Source organism: Corvus moneduloides, chromosome 9 (assembly GCF_009650955.1).
Source record: "Corvus moneduloides isolate bCorMon1 chromosome 9, bCorMon1.pri, whole genome shotgun sequence".
NCBI classification, from domain to species: Eukaryota; Metazoa; Chordata; class Aves; order Passeriformes; family Corvidae; genus Corvus; species Corvus moneduloides.
The window spans coordinates 3,139,960-3,159,782 of record NC_045484.1 but is presented as its reverse complement, the minus strand read 5'-3'; positions in this window follow the sequence as shown (position 1 = coordinate 3,159,782).

Sequence of the window (19,823 nt, the reverse complement as noted above, 5' to 3'; positions counted from 1 at the left end):
AAGCTTGTGAAGATAATAGAAAATGTCACAAATATCACCCAGGGATTTAACTGTAAACCTCAAGCCTTGTTCTAGTTCTGCCAGAAAGCAGCTCAGGATGTTCCCGGGTCGATAAGCCATATAATAAATACCCAGTCTTTGTTTCTTTATTATATCATCCCACCAGCCCCACCTAACCGTGGTATCTTTTGCAGTGTGTAATTAAATGTTTCAATCTTTTGTTGTGGTTCTTGTTTTAAACACATTTCTTTCCTCCTGTCATTATAAGCTCCATTCCTTTGCCACTATTTATTCCATAGAAATTCTAACTGCCTCTGCATAAAAAGAAGATGCACTCCTTGATTGCTTGAGTCAGAGAGGAATAAACCCCAAGTTATTGGAGAAGTAGCCTGACATAATCCCTTTACCCACTGCCATGGACAAATACAGTTGTCTGAAATGAGTGCAAGGAATCCCCTAGGAAGAGAACAGGAATGGGATTCCTGTACTAGCTGGCAACAAAAGATTCTCCTAGAGAAAGCGTAACAGAAAATGTAACACCAAGAGAGGGATGTCTTGTCGTGCAGCATGCAGAGAAAGAAGGATCTACACAGTCTGAAGGCAAAAATTGTATAGGTGGACAGAGAGGCATCTCAAGAATGAAATTACTGTAAAATCCCTTGGGACTTCAAGAGTAGCTGTCAGCTGGAGTCAAACAACCTGTCAGCTGGTCCAAGGCAAGAAGATATTTTGGGAGCTGTTGAAAGAAAGCAGAAACTGAGAATCATGGCTCGCTCAGCAGTTGATGGGGTTATCACAGTGCCCCGGGGTGTTTAATGCAGCGTTTGAGAGATGGGCACAGGGAAGGAACACCTGGTGACCTGTGACATGACCAGGCCACAGTGGCCCATTGCACCCCAGCCTGGCTCTGCACTGTCATGTCACAATGTGTTTTTCTATTTAATCACCTTTAGTATGATTGTGCCTTTACTTTTGTTTTTCTCTTACGAACATGGCAAAGAAAATTGCTATGGGGCAGATTTGCCCTCTTTTTACCCTTCTTGTGATCTTTCTGTTGTTTCACTGCTGTCTTGAAGTAGTAAAATCTCTTATTTATGCAATAGATGTATACCCATAAAAACCTTGAATAAATGTAAATATCTCTATTTATGTTTTCAACATTGACAGTGAGTGGGTTCTTTTGAAGTCACCTGAAGTTATAAAAATGAGCTCCTCTAAGGCTGCAGGCTCATTATTGGAACAGAGCTCCATCATTATCAAGTCACACTCCAGGTGCTCATTCCCACTCCAATCCTGTGACAAATTAGGGATTCTGAAGAGTGCTCCTACTGCAACTGCTGTGCTGGCACATCCCTGCTCCTGTGGCTGTGGCGATGCCATATCCAGGAGTTAGCAATTCCCTTGATTTCCCATAAAGTAATAAGGAGAAGAGAATGCTGCATTTCCAGTAGAAGTTTATTGAGCAAGGAGGACATTAGGAGAGTTCTGTTTAAATTAGGAGAGTTAGAAAGGCGCTTTCTACTTAGATACAAATTTCCCCCCGAGGACCCTGGAATGGGCTTACCTAAATTACAGGCTACTCCCTGGCTGCTCTTGACCTTAAAATAGATGCAAAAAAAAGAGAATAAATGTTCCCTTTATGTCTGTTGTAAAAATCCCTAATTTGAGTCTATAGAACACACACCTTTATTATTATTATTATTATTATTATTATTATTATTATATCACAATTTGAATACTTTCACTATTGGCGTGAACTAGACATGACAAGGCTTATCTGCTCCAGCCCTTTCAGGCTCTGCCACCAAACCCTTGAGCTCAAAGTGACTCTGATGACACACATCAAGACAAAACCATGAGTGTTTAATACATTTTTTAACATAAAGGTGAAAACTCACTAAGGAAAGTAAAAACCAAGTGTCACCAGAAATGGGAGCACTAATAGATAGGGATGTGTTTGGGGACAAGACTGTGGGGGAAAAAAAAAGAAAAAGAAGGCTAAAAAAAAAGACCAAATTGATTGTTTATGCCCTGAATTAATCAGTTCTGACTTCTAATATCCTGCCTGCTTAATAAACCTTAAGTAGGAAGGTAGCAATGCACTCTCCTTAATACATATGGGAAATCAATGGGATTGCCAACCCCACTAAATGTTATTAGCAGAACACCCGAGTCAGGGAGCTGCCACTTTAGCAGTTGCCATATGAGCACTGCTCAGAAATTAGTGCTTATCTGTCTCAGATCCCAGGCTCTGCAAATGAGCTCTGGGGGCACCATGGGATAAGGATGGAATTTCATCCTATTAATGTGTTTGCATTAACTGCAGAAATAACAGAGTTTTGGGGATTTTTTGGTTCGGGTTTTTTGTTTGTTTATTTGTTTGTTTCCTTTTTTCTCTCTTTAGACATTGTTAAACTGGGAGCTCTCGTTCAGTTTGGGGATTTTGCTGCCCAGGGTGCGATTTTTGATATCTGGGAAGATAATCCCACCCTCAAACCCTTTGGGTTCCAATGGATCTACATGTTCCTACCTCTCAGGAACCCAATAATGAGCCTTTATAAAAGCTGCTTTAAGACCACCAGAATAAGAGAACCGATGGTTATTAAGAATTCCTTCAGCTTTCTTTAACAGTCACTTTTACAGACACAAAAGAAGGCACAAGCAGAAGGATATTTCATAATTTTAGAAGATACTCGAAGATCTGATGATGTCAAATCTTCACCTAGAGGAACATCGTGGTCTCCATTCAACATTTCTGCTCTAAACACCTACCACAGATGACTTGGTTTAACTTCACCATTATCCTGAATTATGTTATCATGTCAGGCTCGTGGGATTATTAATATTTAATAAATTCACAGATCAATCTGCCTTTTTCCTATCCAATTTATAAATTATTCACAGACTCATCTACTTTTTTTCCTCTGTTGTTGGCATAACCATTGGTGAAAAATATATCTTGTTCACCAGATGTATTTTATTGTTACTCTAGAATATATACATTTAAGAAAGGAAGTTGGAGCGCATCCAGTATGCACATAAATAATTGTTTAATGCAGTGTTCTGAGCACTTTGATGTCACAAAGGAGAAAGAGATTAAGGAAGGTATAATTAAAACTCATTTGTTTTGGCTCCAAGTTCTCTGATAAGCCAAATTAGGTGAAGTGTGTTGAGACTGGTGGGTTCACCCCTTTTCTTCTGGGGATGAGGTGAAGCCCAGGCTCAGAGCATCCTGGTTCAGGAAGAGGAGGGACTATGGAAGCATCTCTTCCGGAATCTTCCCCATATTCTGAAACTCCTCTGCACCTGAGCATCTTCCAGGACAGAACAAGGACTATTTGTTTTCCCAGGCCATGAGGTATTAAAGGTAAAATCAACTTTTTCATCCCAGTTAGGGCTCAAATTCAGGCAAGATTTTTATCTTCCATTTAACACTAAGCCCTGGTTATACACTTTCAGAACTGAATGTTAAAAACTTGTGTCTACTTCATCTCCTTGCCTGGAATTAGGAGATATCAATGTCTATATATTAACATAGTTATACAGATATAAATATATGTATTCTGTGCTTTCTGTGACTGAACGCCATGTATGAATACAAATCCTTCAGAATAATTTCTGCTGTTTCAGCAGGTCAGTCTATTTCTTCCTGAGACTCAGCTCTTGCCCTCCTTCGTTCCCCACTTCTGGTCCCATCTCCCTAGAAATGACCCATAATTGAGTGCAGTGCACAGCCTGAATTAAGGACATGCAGATGAGGGCAGCACACCCAAATTAATCCCCCGACTTTGCATTTAGTCTCCTCTGCACTAGCAATTATGAAAATGAAGGATAGGGCACTTGGAAAAAGAACTCTGCCAAGGTTGCAAGGCTGTGGATATAAGGAGACCTTGCTGGTTGCCAGTGTTGGAGGGCCCGCAGCCCCCAGAGTCAAGGCTGGGAGGAATCCTGGAGCTGCAGGAAATGGGGTGTAAATAGAAAATTTAGGCCTTAACTGTGTAGCATTCCACCTCTTGGTGGCATCAGCAGAACAGAGCACTTCTCCTGAGTGAAAAGGGAAAGGACAAAGCCATCCAACAGGTACAGGGGTTGTCACAGAGAGTCCAGAAGAGGCCACCAAGCTGCTGAGGGGGCTGGAACACCTCTCCTCTGGAGCCAGGCTGCGAGAGCTGGGAGTATTCAGCCTGGAGAAGGGAAGGCTGTGGGGAGACCTCAGAGCCCCTTCCAGGGTCTGAAGGGGCTCCAGAGAGGGTGGAAAGGGACAATTCATCAGGAGGCACCTTAAAGCCCATCCAGTCCCACCCCTGCCATGGGCAGGGACACCTTCCACTAGCCCAGGGTGCTCCGAGCCCCATCCAACCTGGCCTTGGGCTCTTCCAGGGATTCAGGGGCAGCCACACATTTTCTGAGAAAGTCTCCCAAATCTGTGGGAAATGATGGAGCCACTGCAGCAGACAACAAGAATTTAGGACATTCTGCGCAAGCAATCACTAAAAACTGCAGCTGTCACGAGAACGCTGAATTGCTGGGCTGTGTTTTCTGCTGGTTGTCAGAAATTCTGGGTTAATTTTCAATTGATAAGTGATGATTCTGCATAATTTGTACGGATTTGCCTGAATTCAGCAGTATCCTTTCCGTTAATTGTCTTCTCTGCACCCTCCAGACATTGTCATGGATTAATACCCTCTATTTTTTGAGATACAGTTTTGTTTGCAGCTGTTTTTATCAGCAGCTTGTTCATCCCACACCAAGGCACAGACATAACTCAGAACCTGTGAATTCATGGAGTTTTTTCCCACTCAGGTGCTGGCGTGACTGATGGCTCTGTGGAACTCGGGGTTTGATCAATTATTTTCCTGCATGTAACAAATCATGTTGCAATCATATCTTGCAGCTGGAAGCTTCAGAGAACAACACAACTCGCTTCTATAATGGAGAATTTAAATTACATGAGTCATTTTTAAATCACTTGATAAAAGACTAGACAGCAAGGGGGATTGTAAGTGTTTGATATTGCTCCAGTGATCATTCTTATTGCTACAAATACAAACAATTTGGGATTTTTTTCTTGCTTCTGTGCTCTGCTAAAAAGCCCTCTGCCTTTCCAGAAAGCCTGAAAAATATAAATAGCTTGTGCAGATCAATATCAGCCTGGGTTGTCCTCTAACATAACCTCCAAAGGAGGGGATTTTTTGGTGGCATAGCCAAATTCTGAACAAGAGAAGAAAGTTATTACAATATTTATGCTCCTAACACATGATTTTAAAAAATCCCCACCCCAAACTGAGTGTTTTGGAACGTTTTTCAGTTTCCCAACTTGCAACACCAATATAGATTTTAATTTCAATGTAAAGTGAACTTAACTCTACTAATGTTGTTAAGCTGAATTTCTTAATTTAACCGGTAGGGTCATTTTAAGTGTTCAAATCCACAGTTTGGTTGGTGTTTATGAATGAAGATAAGGCGTCTGAATGTTAAGGATGCTTTTTAGAGCCTCCATAAAGTTCTGTCCAGGAGCCATTTTCCCTGGGCAAATTTGGTTTCTTAAAGTTTCTTTATTTTCTTCTCTTCTTTTTCCCTCTTTCTCTTTGGTTTCTTTGTTTACTCACAGAACTGGTAGCATCACTTTGGCTGGAAAAAATCTGAAATGTAGATAAAAGAATAAACTTAGCTCTTTTTAAGCGGCAAAAAGCAGAAAGCTTTTCCTGGACCATCAAAAGGAATCCTATTTTGCATTTAGGAACATTTTATTCTTTATTCCGGACTGAACATTATTCAAATTTTCCCAGGGTTTTTCCCCATTTTTTGAGTTTGCTGCTGACCTGCAGAACCCTGATTCCAAAGATTTGCTCAGTCCTGGTTCTGGACATTCTCAACTCATTTTGCCATGTCCTACAGAACCTCCAGGAGTATTAACCTTTATACTTCTCTTGCCCTTAATTTAATAAATATTGTATTATTCACTTAAAAATTAATAAAGAAAGAAACAGAAGGGATTTGTACATTTGAAGAGCCAAGTTGAAAGGATTTATAGGACTTTTCCTATCTCCTGTTTTGATGATTATGTGACAATCCACCTCTTTGGTGAAGCCATGGAAAAGGCAAATGTTAGGATGTATCAGGAAGAGCATTCTGTCCAATTCCTGGGAATTATTAATGTTCTGCCAGGCACTATTTAAACCTTGCACTGAGCATTTCATACAGTCCTTGCATTCAGGATTAATTCCAGCTGGAGTGGATGCAGAGGAGAGGTCACAGGAGTGTTAGGAACTGGAGTCCCTTCCCTTGTGAAATGTAGGTGACAGATGGGTTTGGCTTTTTTTTTTTTTTTCATCCAAGCAAACCAAATTCTTAGAGGAGATGCAGTTGTTTTCCAGAGATGCAATAATTAAAGGATGGCCACTGGAGAAGGAGCACAGTCTCCTGTGGAATGACAACAACGGCACAAGAGCAGAAATTTAAATTAACCATGATTATTTATCAGTTCTGCGAAAACCCAGATGGTTTCTAACAGTAAGTTGAGTTAGAAAATTGTGAGTATTTAGCCAAAGGGGGGAAAAAGGGGCTTGTTCCAAGAGCAAACTTAGCTGATCTATGAAGGGATTGAGTGATACGACTGGATTGTATTTAATTAATTACTCTACAGACATTTGGAGTAATGGAGTAACTATTATATCCAATAGGTATTTTTAAAAGAATTTCCTTTGTACTAAACATTCTCTGTACCACATTGAAAAAATTCTTCCACTGACACAGGCCTCATTCGCAGCAGGAAAAACAACATCATGATTTCTGTAAGAAATTCTGTTATTTCACAGCTATTTCATTTGTCAGTATCTCTATGCACATTCAGGCACCCCTCTTGAAAATTTCCATTGTCACGTGACATTTTAGCTTTATTTATGGCAGAAGTTTTGCAGATAAACAAGCACCAAACTTAGAACTACATGAGAAATCCTGTATTGCTTCACCAGCCTGTCTAGATTTCTTCTTTGCCAGAACTAAAATGACACTATCAGAACATGGCATCGTTTTTCCCAGGCTCTGTAATGATATAAATATCCAGGGATGATCCGGTGTAGGATACAGATTCCATAAAGAAATGTGTCAGAGGTTTGCAATGAAGGTATAATCCTGTCTGGTGTTGACTGAGTGATTTATGAGATGTGCCAAATCTCCTCAGCTGCTGTTGTGCTCAGGATTTTCGGGATGCCCATCCATGAATCCCTTTGATTTCAGTGTATGTATCAGCCTCAATATTCACAGAAACATCCTAATCTTTGGGATAAAATATTTTATTCTAAATGAAGAGGAGGAATCTGCACAGGTGAAGCTTCAGGTCAGAGCTTCATTTTCAGTTTTGACATCTAAAACAGATGTTTTCAGTAACTTATTCTTTTCGTGGTGTTCTTAGACGAGAAAGATTTATAAAGAGTAGAATATAAATGGTAAAGATGTAAACAAATATTTTAATATTATCATAAAGCAGCAGGAAGAATAGATTTTTAGTAGATTTTTTTTTTTAGGTACTTTTTTTTTTAGGTACTTGTTTAGTGTTTTGAGTACCTTCACATGATTCAAAACACATCCCAGTTTCCTACTGGTAGTGCCACTGAATTTCTGTGGAATTTCTGAACCTGCTCTGCAACGCTTTATAACATTGGGTTAGGGTTAATTAGTGTTTCACAAGGGTCTCTCTGAAAAAAAAACAACCTAACCTCAATTGTTTTGAATTAAGGCATTAATGCAGATACAGCCTGAAACAGCTGACTCAGTCATTAAAGTCCACTTTGAAGACATCTGAAGATAGGCAACATGAATTCCACCTTAAATTCCCCCAAGAAGACAGAAATTCCAGGAAATCTAAATGTACAATCACTACGTTATTATTAGAATCTTCAATGTATTTTAGAAAAGAAAATCCGAGTCATTTCTCATGTTCAGGAAGAAAATTCCAAGTTAGGATTTCTTACAAGGAGCAGGTGAAAATGAAAAGAGCGAAGTGGTGTTAATTGGTGACCAGAATCAATTTGTATTTCCAGCATCAAATTTAGGATCTGATGATGTGAACAGCTTTCCTGGTTCTATTGCTGACCTCCTCTAGGCCACTAAACCTAAAGTAGTGACCTTCTCTGATGCCTTATAAGCCAATTACTTCCATTTCCCACTGGGAAGAAGATAAATCATTTTTTTCCCGTGTTTTCTGTGTGATCTGTTTGAACCAAGGTGGTGTCTAGAGCTGGTTTTAAGAAACCCTTGGAAAAAGCCCCACAAGTTTTAATGGATCAGCTACTCTTCTGGTATTTCTGTGTCCCAAAGTTTTAATAGCAGGAGAAGTAAGTTATTAGTGAGAAGAGCCATTTTGATTTTAGGGGTCTTCAGAACTCTTTCATAATATCATTTTCTCTTGGCCTAAGGTCTCAGTTGTGTGGCAATTAACAGGATCAAACAAAATATGCAATTTTAAATTACTTGAATTCTTAGCTTCTCCACAAGATGATAGCAAACACTTGAATTTTGAGTATGTTTTAGGTAGAAAGCAAATTCCCTTAAACAGAATTAAATGTTTTCATCTATTAGCTTAGAAATTAGCTTAGAAATCCATAGTGGTTAAGTTGTACAACACTGATTATTTCAGTGGTGCAAAACTCCGAAAATCATCCAAACTGATGGATGAAAATGGAGTTTGTTACCTAAAAGAAGCCTCTATGTTTGTTTTTATAAGTAGGTCACCAGGATTTTACAAAAGGCAAGTTGTTGAAAATTTTTGGCCTTTGAAAATGGTTTCAAAAAAGCTCTTCCATAATTTTTGCTGAATGTTTGCTACCATATGGATTTTGCAGAACGAATTCAATATTTCACAGATATTTTTCTTTTAAAAAACTATTATTTGTAGCCAAGCCACATACTATGCTTCAATTTTTTTTAACATAATTTAATGACTGAAGGGAAAGTTCAGCCTTTCTCTTTTTTCACTTTTCTGTTTCGTCCTGTTGGCTCTTTTTTCTTCCCTTGGAATATCAATATTTCTCCTCTCCAGTTCAAAGCCCTGAACAACGTCAAACACAATCACGTACTGGGGGGAAAAGAAGCAAAATTCCAAAGGAAGAACATCCCTTTTTGAAGCCAATTTGGATCAGGCAGTCTGGAATAAATAACATTTCTTTGCCTGATTTAGTCCACCAGTGAGTTTGCAGAGTGTTTGTTATTAGAGTCTTCCCAGGGTAAAATAAGTCAGAAAAGACCAAAAAAAGGGAGAGGATCTTATTTTCAGCAGGGAAGCACCTTCAACTCCTACTGGAATTAGTGACCCCAAGTGTTGAAGACAAATATCCACAATGACTGAACAAAAAAAATTAGATATTTCACCATGCTTTGAAACATTATAGAAATTGTCTCCTTATCTCTTTACCTTGACTTAGAGCAGTTCAGGGAACACTAAAAGTAATTAAGGATTTTCTGGTTTATTCTACAAAGCATTCTTCCGTCATTAAAACTCTGAATATTAGGAGTAATCAATATCCAGGAGTGGTTTTTGCTTTGGTGAGCAATGCAGGGAGTTCAGTGAGAAGCTGTCTTGTGTTGTGAAGGATACTCCCACAGGGACATTAAATCCAGTACAATTAGCAGCCTAAATATGGTTAAATGTGTAGAGCATCACTCAGAACTAAATAATGTATGTGTTACTCCAAAGAACATCAGGAACTTATGAATTTCTATTAAGCCTCTTTCACTCATTTTTCATTAAACATGAGAGCTGTGACCTATCTGGAGATTTCTGGTTAAATTAAGGTAATTGAAGACTGCAACCAGCTAAGGTGAGAAAGGAGCACGTGGAAATTAGTTAATATAAATCGAAGGTAATGAAGAAAATTAATGCAGAAATGTGGAATTTTTTTTTCCACAATATCACTTTGCTTGCTATAAGCAATATTGTGCCAGAGGATAAATAACTGAGGTCCCACTCCCTCTGACATCCAGGAAATCCACCATGCTGATGTCATTCCAATGGCACTTTGTTCATCAACGGTGGGCTCAGTCTTCTAAACATGAGGCATGAGGGGGATTTTCCACAGGAAGGGCTGCAAAGCGGGATTCATCCTTGCCCCAGATGACTTGGACACCAGAGGTGTTTCTTCATGAGTGAATCCATGTGGGATACTGAGATCATGGAACCATCAGGGTTGGAAAGGACCTCCAGGATTATCAAGCGTAACCTTCTGCCCTGGGCAGCCTGGGCCAGTGCTTCCCTCTTTCTGTAAAGAAATTTTCCCTAAAATCCAATCTAAACCTCCCCTGGCCCAGCTCGAGGCCATTCTCTCTCCTCCTGTCCCTGTTCCCTGGGAGCAGAGCCCGACCCCCCCGGCTGCCCCCTCCTGTCAGGGACTTGTGCAGAGCCACAAGGTCCCCCCTGAGCCTCCTTTGCTCCAGCCTGAGCCTCCCCAGCTGCTCCTGATGCTCCAGACCTTTCCCCAGCTCCTCAACGTCCCTCTTTTAGTGAGGGCCCAAAACCAAGCACAGGACTTGAGGTGTGGGATGATCCAAGTGGCAGCACCAAGGGAAATGCGTCCTGTTCCCCCACAACTTACAAGGAAGAGCCAACAACACCCAGGGTGGTGATGCTGCAAGAAACTCTTAACAAAACCTCCTGCGTGATGGTGAACCCTTCCTCCAGTGACAGACAAGTGAAGCTTTAGTTGCAACCATCACAAAGGCCACTTATTTAAGCAGTAAGACCAAAATTCGGGATTAAAAGCAGCTCAAGACACAGGATCTCAGAAAAGCGCCAAGATTCAGGGTCATGACCAGCAGATTTTGCTGTTAAAGGACTCACACAAACTCAGGAGACTTTGCTTCACCTGGATTGATTGCTTTATTTTTTGGCCCTGCCTGGGAACTCAGTAGAAAACACCCCAATAATTATTAAACATACTGAAAACACCATTTACTTAATTCAGACATCAAGGATTAGTGGGAAATAATTAAATTTTGACTAAAATTAAACAAAACAACCAAAAAAATTAAACAGGAAAAGTCAACTTGAGAATATTTTTATCTGAGAACTTGATTGAAATTACACTATAACAGTATGGTCTGTCTCCCTCCCTGCACTTGGTTTTCAAGCTTCTGAAATTGTACCTTTCAGACCTCAACAGGAGAAGTATAAAAGACAAAGTGAAGCAAATTGTCTCAGTTTTTGAGACAAAACTTCAGGAGGAAACACTCCGGAGTGAGTGATTCCTCCGAAGGGGAAAGGGCCTCCCCTTTTCCTCCATCAATGAGACAAATGGGTCATAAGAAGTGAAAGTGGGAAAAAGAAACCAAACTGTTTATTAACACACGAACAAAACAGGGTAGAACAGGATAAAAAAAACCCCTCAAAATACAACACATTCCCAGAGAGGGAACAGACTCGAGGGCTCGGACCAGCTGGGGTCACCCCGTGGGCCCCCTGGGGCCGCCCCCGCAGGCTCCCCAGACCATCGAGGAGGGAAGGGAGGCAGTGAGGCAAGGGGAAGGAAAGGGAAAAAAGAACAAGGGAAAAAAAACCAACAGAACCTTTTCCCAGCTAGCTGGAACACAAAGGAAGCCCAGAAACAGTGCTCCCGGTGCACTTCCTCCCGAGCCCCGCCCAGACCCTGGAGCCCTTGGGCCGAGCCGTTCAACAGCCCCGCACTCCGGTCGGTGGCTCCGGCCTCGCCCCCCGGGTCCATCTTAAAGCCACTGTCCTTGGGCATTGAGCGGACGGTTAAGGAGGAAAGCAGCTTCATAACATCACCCCAGGACACAAATAAACCATCGGTTGTTGATATTTTTGTTTTCTGCACCATTTACTTTGAGCTAAGAATGGTATGAAAAATTGTTACTTCCACTTGACCACAGTCAAGTCCAAATTTTATTATGAATAGCAAGGCATATTTGCAGCTAAAAAATAATATTCTCAAAATGCAGTTATAAAGACATCTAGATATAATGCATTTAATTAAATGTATGATTAAAAGATCAGTCTTAATTATAATGGGACAAAAAAAGACTACAAAATTCAACTTGTAAATAATAGATGTTGATAGAACACTATGTAGCAAATAGTGAGCAGCTGTTATATCTCATTTCAGCTTATCTGGATCAAACTATAATTTCATACTCTAAATCTGTAATAATATCAAAATGAGATATTATTAATCATTTAAAAAGTAAATGCTTTCATTTTTCCCTAAAAAAGTTTCAGCCATTAGTAATCCAGATAGGTACTACGTTGTGGTAACTTTGAACTTTAAAAAAAGCATGTGAAAAATGTCACATATAATATATTTAATTACCACTTTTTTTTTTTTTTGTCTGCCTAATCCCTTTGTGCAATGAAATTAATGAAAAATTAATGGACATCCATGCAAGATGCTCTTAGCTATCAGTACCTTAAAATTATCATCATTAAAGTTGGCAAAATGTTGCTAAAGGGCTTTGTTTTGTTTGTTTGGACAGACCTGCATGGACCAATAAATGAAATAAAACAGATGTCAAAATGCATCCAGATTGTCGCAGCTCCCCAAATCCTACATCCTTACAGAGTCACAAATGACAAATCCCACAGTGCCACAGAGAGGGAAAACACTGTTTCTGATCTTTCAGATGCCTTGTTATCACATTACCTCTAATTGATGATCATACATATTGATTTGGGGCACACAGGACGGGCTTGGAATCCTGGGAGCTGATAGACGCCGGCTGCTTTCTTAACCCCAGGAGTTCCATGTGGTAGAAATTCTTGTAGGAATGCTGAATAATTTGAGGACCCTTAGCTCTGTGCCTGCAGAGTCCTCTCCATCAAACAGTTTTGTGCTGCCTTCTAATCTTTTATTTGGCTTTAATTAGCACAGATCTACCATTTTCTACAGGCCACTGCTAAGCACAGGATGCAGTAAGTTGGTAATAGCCCAGAAAGACAAATCACAGGATTCTGGAATGGTTTGGGTTGGAAGGGACATCAAAGCTTATTCAGTCCCAACCCCTGCCATGGGCAGGGACACCTTCCACCATCCCAGGTTGCTCCAAACCCTGTCCAACCTGGCCTTGGACAATTCCAGGGACCCAGGGGCAGCCACAGCTTCTCTGGGCACCCTGTGCCAAGGCCTCCCCACCCTCCCAGGGAACAATTCCCTCCCAATATCCCATCTAAATCCTCCTAAATTGGACGATTCCCCCTTATTTCCTCTTGTACTTTCCCAGGTTAAATAAGAGCTACGTCAACATTTCAGCCGTGCTTGAAATTCTCTTCCAACAGCTCATCTCTGGAGTTTTTTCCTTTGCCTCCTGAACCATCTGAGTTCTCCTGTGGTTTACTCTGCATTATAAAGGGGCAAATGATGGAATTCTTAACTGTGGTGGAAGGAAACCCCTTTTCCCAATGAGCCCAGGATTTTCACATCCCAGGTCTCGATCCTAAACTTGGTGTTGCCCATGTTCCTCGTGCAAGAGCCTCTGCATTTTTCAGTGGGCCCTCTGTTCTGATTTTAGAAGGGAATTCTCAGCTGAGTGTGCAATTATCACACGTAATAGACACCAACAAAATGATGTTCTTCGACTGTTTTGAACATTTTTCAAAATTCTTTGTAACTTGTAATTATTTATAAATAAATTTCAGCCTGCAGCAATGCCTTCTACATCTTTAGAGCTGTGCATGATGTGAAAACAAGCTTTTCTAAAGCTGTGGCACATCCACGGCTTCCATTGGCAGTGGCTGATTTGTCACTGCGAGGAGCTGTGTGACAGCTCTGTCACCGCACTCTTTACACACTCCTGTCCCCGCCGGTTCCAGCTGGTTCCAGCCGGTTTGCAGCTGGTTCTGAGCCCCCTGCCCCGCTGTCCGAGTGCCGGGTGCTCAGCCTCGGCCTCCTCCGTGCAGGGGCGCAGCTGCGAGGCACGGGCAGCCCCGCAGGAAGCTGAGGAGCACCGTGACTCCTGTGCTGCCCCTGGCGCGCAGGCGGCAGCAGCAGAGAGCCGGGCAGCGGCCCCGCACAGCCCCAGGGGCTGCGGGCAGGCTCTGCTGCACTCGCTGCGGCGCGGCTCCCGGGCCATGCTGAGCAGGGTGGCGGCTGTGATCCGGCGACGCGGCCAGCAGCCGGGGACACAGCGGCACCTGGACCAGGGCACGGGCTCAGGGACGGCGGCAGCGGCCCCCGCAGCAGGGGCACAGAGCCGGGCAGCTGCCCCGCACAGCCCCTGCTGCGCCCCCAGCCCCTGGCCCGGCCAGCTGGAAGCTGTCGGTGGGCAGGGGGCAGGGGCAGCAGTGGGGGCTGTCCTGCCAATAGCAGACGGTGAGGAGCAGCCCTTCTCCAAGCTGGAGGAAGGCTGGGAAGTGGACAGCCCCAAAGAGCTGTCCCAAGAAGAACGTGGAACAGAGCCAAGCCAGCGTCGTGGAGAAGAGAGGCCCCCTGTGAGGCCACGCGAGGCACGGGCAGAGCACGGGACAGCCACGGGCCACGGCCCAGCTCTGCCCAGCAGAGCCCCTCATAGCAGGGAAAAGGCCTCAACTCCGGAACTGATTCCTGAGCGCTGCCCCCGCAGGCCTTCGCCAAAGGAGCTGGAAGATCTTGGGGGGCAGGGGGCAGGGGCAGAAGCAGAGCCATTCCCGTCAGTGTCACCAGCTGGGGAGGGGTCCCTCTCCAAGGAGCTCACGTCTGTCTGCAGCATGCCAGGGCTGTCCACAGAGTGGGCAGCAGACTTAAATCTGAGCTGGAGTGCTGCAGAAGAGAGCGCCTCAGTGTGTGTCCCAAGTGACTTATGGTCAGAAAACACAGACCTAACCAGGAGGACTGAAGAAGAGAAGGGCTCAGTGGACCCCCATGCAAGCCATAGGCAGAGAGCTGGGACTCTCAAGCTGGATCAGCTGGAGGCAGCCCAGACGTATCCACATGATGTGAACACACTGGTGTTCTACATGGGCACGGGCACAGAGTCAGAGGAAGGAGGTCTGTACTGAATGGAAGATGCAGGGAGAGCTTGCAGGGAAATGGAGGCTGTCCTGGGGGCCATTTGGTGGGAGGAAGTTGCTGGAGTGGGACAGGTGCACGTGCGAGCGTCTGCAAGGCCTGCGCTCAGCTGCAGCTGTCCCCGTGCTGCGGCCGTCCCCTTCAGGAGGGTGGTGTTGGCACCTGACTGGCAGGCTTGGGATGGATCAGTGCCCTTCCCCAACCAATGTGCTTTAAAGGCCCCTTCGCCACCCTGGCAAGGTCCCAGTCAAGGACCCTGTTATCCCTTCTTTGTGACATGGACCTTAACAGTAAACCAGATGTGGCAAAGCAAATGCCAAAAGCAAGTCAGGGTTCTGGTCTGAGTAGCCAAAACCCTGACTATGGCATCGACATTTTCATCAACGGCCTGGACAAGACGATCGAGGGCACCCTCAGTCATTTGGCAGATGACACCAAGCTCAGTGGCAGTGTCGATCTGCTGGAGGGCCAGGAGGCTCCTGACTGAGGGGCCATTGTAGCTGCTGCCCCAAGGATTGGAGGAGCAAAACTAGGAGAAGGAATAGAGTTAAAGTCTGTAGGGGAAAGTAGGGGTAAATGTTAGTAGAGCTCCCTGCTAGTGTTTTAGATAATGGAATAAAGGCCAATCTCATGCCTTCTATTCCTGTTTAATTAATAAATTACAAACTGGGGCTCAGCCTAGGCAGTGATATAAGAAAGCCAAGTGTTTAAGCTAAAGAGCTCTGAAGGTTTAAACTAGGCATTCATTTGTAAAGAAAAATGGTAGGAAGCTCTTTTTGTTCCTGATAGTCTTATTGAGCACTTGTTCTGGAATCTGTTCCTCTGGAATATGTTCCTTAGGCAGTGGAGCTGTAGCTGTTGCTACTTTAGAAGAAGTTAGATAAGATGCTTTTATTGAAATAAAAGGATTGAATTGATAAATCAGAAGCGCTTCTTGTTTTCACTGCACTGTAGTCATTGATTTGGGGAGGAAATCCTGAAGCCCGAAGCCTTTGTCCGTGTTGTGCAGGGGAGCAGCTCCCAGGCCGTTTTGTGGAACTCCTTGTGAGGCACACAGGCATTTTGCTGCCAGGACATTGGGTCCCACTCACTGGGGCAGGTGCCCCCAGAGGTGCTGCAGCACTAAAATGCAGTTGCCAGTGCAGCTCTTGCTGCCTCGGTGAAAATCTCCTGAGACAAGGAGCCTGGCAGGACACGTGCTTGGCAACAGCCAGTGTGCAGCTGAAACCTCCAGGATGGCCCAGAGTGCCACGCTGGACACTGCCTGTCCTTGGGGTTCAGAGCAAAGCAGATGCTTGGTGTGTCTGTGCAGGGTGCGGCTCCTGCTTGCTCCCAAATCAGCAATTGCCAGGAGATGTGTGCAGAGCTGCCTGGGCTCCCTGAGCAGGCCTGGCAGGGGCTGCAGCACGTGGGGTGGCAGCGCAGCCTTGCGAGGCTGTGAATGTCTTGGTGCTCGCCCAGAGGGGGAATGGTGTGGGCTGAAAGGCTCCGTGCTTGCCAGGCTGTTGCAAAGGAAAGGGAGAATCCTCCTGAACTCAGGCAAAGGGGACCTGCAGCCCACTGAGGCGGCTGCTGAGCACCTCCTGCACCAATCCAGTGCTAAGAAGCGGAGTCCCGGAATCCCAGAATCCCAGCCTGGTTTGGGGTGGAAAGAACCTTAAAGCCCATCCAGTCCCACCCCCTGCCTTGGTCAGGGACACCTTCCACTAGCCCAGGTTCCTCCAAGCCCTTTCCAACCTGACCTTGGGATCCTTCCAACCTTCCAGGGATCCAGGGGCAGCCACAGCTTCTCTGGACACCCTGTGCCAGGGCCTCCCCACCCTCAGGAATTTCTTCTGTACATCCAGTCCAACCCTATTCTCTGTGAGTCTGAGGCCATTCCCCATTGTCCTGTCACTCCATCCCGTGTAAATTGTCTCTCTCCATCTTTCTTGTAGCTCCTTCAGACACTGGAAGGGGCTTTCAGGTCTCCCCAGAAACTTCTCTTCTCCAGACTGAACAACTCTTCCAGCCTGTCTCCATAGCAAAGGTGCTCCAGCCCTTGGAACATCCTACTGGTCTCCTCTGGACTTGCTTCAGTAGCTCCATGTCTTTCCTGTGCTGATGACCCCAGGCCTGGATGCAGCAGTTGGGATCTCACCTGAGCAGAGTAGAGGGAGAGGATTCGCCCCTTCCACCTGCTGCCCCCACTTCCATGTGTCCCTGCTGTCTATGGTGAAGAGTCCTGACAGAATTAGACAGAATTGATGCCCATCTGACCTTCTTTGGATCTGTTTTCCCCTGTGGAATTATTTTTATCCTACAGCAATATCAGGATGTAACCTGCAGGCAATATCCAAGGGCTCTGCTTTGTTTTTATTGAGCTGTGCATTGTGAAATCACCAGGAGCACTCCAGTGTTGTTCTGCCAGTTCACTTGGGTCGGACATTCCAACAAACTGTTCATCCAGCAGAAAAGTATGTTGTGGATCTGGCCACATGAAGTTGTTAAAGATAATATGGCACCTTGACCAGGAGTGTTTTAGCCTGCTGTCCTTGCTAAATCCCCAGGGAGATAATTACACTCTCCTACTCCAGGAAGCTTTCCCACTCCTAAAATGTCTTCATTTCCTCTCATAAACTGTTGTGGGGAAGTGCAGTGGGATGGGAAGGATGGGAAGGATGGGAAAGAGCCTGGAAGATGTGGCACGCAATGTAAGACCCATAAAATGCTGTCAGCCTCTGGTTTGAGGTGAATTATGCACTCCTAAATTTACAGCCTGCGTACTGAAATACGGAGTGCATGCATAAAGGGTGGCTCAATCCAGACAAAAATATTGCATCATCAAGAAGTTTCTCTAATTGAAAGTGAGAAAACTCCAGGAGAATCTCTCCCTGGGGAAAAAATATTAAAAAAAAAAACCATCTCTTGAGGATTATTTTGCTAAAAATCTCCAGTAGAAACTAGGGAAATGTCAGGAAATCTTTGTTAAAAAAAAAAAAAAATACAACCTCTCCTTGATAGGTAAATGAAAAACTAGCAAAAATAATTAATTTTGAACAGGGAAAAATACTTCTTGCCGAGTTGGCTATTAGTAAAGGCTTGGATATCTTCCAAGGTGAAGTTTTTATAGCTTTTAAAATTCATGGAGTGAACAGGCAAAGTGAGAGTTCCTACAGATTCATGCAGTTCTGTTCATTAACATACAAACTACCCCCAGACTGTTGTTAATTGTTGGGCAAATTTATTCTTAAATGTTTCCAGGAAAAGAAGAAGAAAGGAAAAAAAAAGGAAAACATTTGACAAGAACAAATGTTTTGCTACTGTAATTAAGAAATATTTTATTTTCCTTCTTCCTATGCAAAAAATGTTAACTTCATTCATGAAGTGAAGAATTTCAAGGTCAATTCCTACTGCGAGATGCTACAGCACAGTCTTGTGGGTAAAGCAAAAGAGGAACAAAGCTGAATCATAAAGAAATGTTTATTAGGATAATAAATAAACAATAAACACAGCAATAATAAATACATTTTCTAAAGAGCCCCAGGCTCCAGCAGGGAAATATTGCTGCTGGTGGAATATCTGAAGAGAAAAATGGTGGGGGAAAAACAACTTTCATTGTAGCAAAGTAGCATCAGGTTTGGCTGCATGGTACAGGTGCTCTTAAGTTACTTTTAAGATCTCAGACCCTTTTTATATCCCACTGTTAACAATTCTCTGGAGAAACACAACCTTTGTACAACTAAGGGTAAAGTCTTACTAAGAGAATTTCCTCATTTTTATATTACCTGTTTGTTCCGGAGAAAGAACATTTTTAAAGGGAGCTGCAGCACTTGTAAAAAGGAAAATAAATTAAAAGCCTAAAAGAATTTCTGTAAAAGTTCTGTAAAATCCTGTAGAAGGAAATACTTTCAGTGTGGAAGATGAAGAATTGTAATGAATTGGTTTGTCATAATTGCATGTGAAACATCTCCTAGCCTGGTAAATAGGGCTGTTATATTTCACTCATTGAAGATTTACATATATTACATATCTATATTTATATATATAAAATAAAGTTTCAAAGTAGAAAGGTCAGTGAAAATACAAATAAAGTTCCCAATTATATTTTCTAAACAGGTGTCACAATTTTTGGGCACCCATGAGTCTGTGATTCTTTGAGTACTTACTATTAGAAATAACAAATAGCATGAGAAATGGGAAGTTTTATAATACATAAAACAAATTCAACCCCACTAAGCAGCAGAATTTGTTATTATCTCCTAAAACTTAAAACATTTTTTTAATCTTATGTATATCTACAAACTTTTTCTGCTTTCACCTAAATTAGGACCGTAAGACTGAATCCAGGTCCATGGCTGCAACCATGCTGGGAATGCCATGAATAACCCCAAAATCTCTTCCCAGCACTCTCTAGTCTCTTCCCTCTCTAGGGAAATATTCATGCATAAGAGTTAAGTGTATAATATTCTAATGCATTAAATGTTATTTTCACATCTGTAGTACAATACAGAATAATGATACATATAATGTGTACTAATCCTATTATAAAGAGCCATGAGAATGAGAAAATAAATATTCAACTTCGGTTTTGAGTAAAGAGAGAAACTGAGCAATGTCAAAAGCCAGAACCCTTTTTATTTAACTCATTTTTTCTGTTTGGTTTTTGCAAGTTTTACCATTTTTAAGGCAGGAATTGGATAATTTAACAACTACTGATCCCACTAAATCCTGGATATGATACTCCAGAGGCATACTTGGAAAAGTCTTGGTCACTCAATATTAAACATAAAATTCCTTATGAAACTCCCAGGTGTTCATGCATTGACCTGCCAGGTGCCACTTTTCTTCTCA